This window comes from Neomonachus schauinslandi, chromosome 5 (assembly GCF_002201575.2).
Source record: "Neomonachus schauinslandi chromosome 5, ASM220157v2, whole genome shotgun sequence".
NCBI lineage: Eukaryota > Metazoa > Chordata > Mammalia > Carnivora > Phocidae > Neomonachus > Neomonachus schauinslandi.
The window spans coordinates 159,763,319-159,765,763 of NC_058407.1; positions in this window are offsets into that span (position 1 = coordinate 159,763,319).

The window sequence follows — 2,445 nt, forward strand, 5'->3', positions numbered from 1 at the left end:
TCTCCGCTGGGTTGGACCCAAGGTTTAGTCGCTGAGCACCTGCAGCTCTGCGTGTCTGGTGACGATTAAACGTGGCATCTCCAGACATCATGCGGGGGACTGGAATGAGGAATGAACTCTAAGGGTGTCCGCTCTCAGCGGTGCTTACAACCCCTTAAGGGAGACACACAAATATACAAAGGTCTGGGTGCCTCAAGGGCTGGAAAAGCCCCGGATCGGAGCCAGCAGTCCCAAGGTAATAAAGACATCATAATGCAGTGCAGACTTCACTCCTAGCTTAGTATGACTTCTAGAAGCATCTGAAGGCAGGCCAGTCGGCCTCTTGAATATTTCACTTCAGGTGACACCCTTTTCCCAACATATTGGTAAACCTGTGAAGATTCACACGGGATCTACCATTGAGAAAGCCACAGTGGTAGCCCTGACTCACTCCAGGGATTATAAAACAGTCTCTCAGCGGAGTTGAGAAAGACAGAAAAAGACAGGCATTGTGAATCAATTAGGAGGAAGAAAGAAAGAAAAAAGGCAAATAGCTCCTCACTGACTGAAACCTGGAGAAAGAGCTAGAGAAATTACATTAAAAGCAGTTGGTTAGGGGCGCCTGGGGGGCTCCGTCAGTTAAGCGTCTGACTCTTGGTTTTTGGCTCAGGTCCTGATCCCAGGGTGGTGGGACTGAGCCCCGTGTGGGGCTCCCCGCTTAGCCGGGAGTCTGCTTCTCCCCCTCTGCCCCTCCCCATGCTCGAGCACATCCTCCTGCATTCTCCCTCTAAAATAAATAAATCTTTTTTTTTTCAGCAGTTGTTTAAAACAGGGATGATTACATAAAGCTGTTCAATATTCAAAAAAGCTGTGCTGTTCTCCAAACCATTAGGAGGCCTACTACAAACAAAACAAAACAAAACAACAAAAAGAATAAAAAAAGAACAAGTGCTGGCCCTGATGTGGAGTAACTAGGATCCTGTGCACTGTGGGTGGAGATGTGAAATGGTGCAGCTACAATGGAAAACTGTATGATAGGTTCTAAAAAAATTAAAAATTACTTTATGACCCAGCAATTCCACTTCGGGTATGTGCCCCACAAATTCAAGGTATGGCCTTGAAGAGCTATTTGTCTACACATGTTTATAGCAGCAAATTCACAACAGTCAAGAGATGGAAGGAACCCAAGTGTCTGTGGGCCAGTGAATGGGGAAACAAAATGTGGTAGATAACATGCTATGGGATACCATCCAGCTGAAAAAGGAAGGAAATTCTGACACATGCTACAACTTGGACTGAACTTGAGGGTATTAAGGGCGCCTTGGTGGCTCAGTCATTAAACGTCTGCCTTCAGCTCAGGTCATGATCCTGGGGTCCTGGGATCAAGCCCCACATTGGGCTCCCTGCTTCTCCCTCTCCCACTCCCTCTGCTTTGTGTTCCCTCTCTTGCTGTGTCTCTGTCAAATAAATAAAATCTTAAAAAAAATAAACTTGATGACATTATACAAAGTGAAATAAGCCATACTGTATGATTTCACTTATATGAGGTGTCTTCTATAGTATCAAATTCACAGAAGCAGGAGGTTGGGTGATTGGCACAGACTGAGGTGGGGGGGAGGGGGGTTATTTAATGAGTATAGAGTTTCAGTTTTGCAAGAGGAGAAAGGTCTGGAGATTGGTTGCGAGTGTACACTTAAAAAATGGTTAAGATGGTAAATTTTATGTTGTGTGTATTTTACCACAAATAAAAATAAAAATACTTAACCAAATCCACTAGCAGACCAAATCAAGCAATGTATAAAAAAGATTATATACCAGAATTGCACAGGACTAACCCAGAAATGTAAAGTTGGTTTAACATCTGAAAATCAATTAATATAATACATCATATATCAGTAAAGACAAAACCCACATGATCATCTTAACGGAAGTGCAAAAAGCACTTGATAACATCCAACACCCCTTCATGATAAAACCACTCAAAAACTAGGACTCAAAGAAAATGTTCCCCACCTGATGAAAGACAGAATGCTTTCCCCATAAGATCAGGAACAAGACAAGGAAGTCCACTCTTGCCACTTCTATTCTATTCTACTCACCACTGTTATTCTAATCACTTCTATTCTCTTACGTTGTACTCTTCTAGCCAGAGCAATTAGGCAAGAAAATAAAATAAGCATCCAGATTAGAAAGATGTAAGACTATCTGCAGATGACATGATATACAAACTCTTGAGGAATTCATTGAAAAACCCATTAGTACCGGGGCATCTGGCCAGTTCAGTCAGTAGAGCATATGACTCTTTATCTCGAGGTCATTTGTTCAAGCCCCACATTTGGTGTAAAGCTCACTTTGAGAAAGGGAAAAAAAAAAAAAAAGCCATTAGTACAGCCATTTTATAAGACTGTCCATTTCTTTTTTCTTTTTTTTTTTTTTAAGATTTTATTTATTTATTTGACAGAGAGA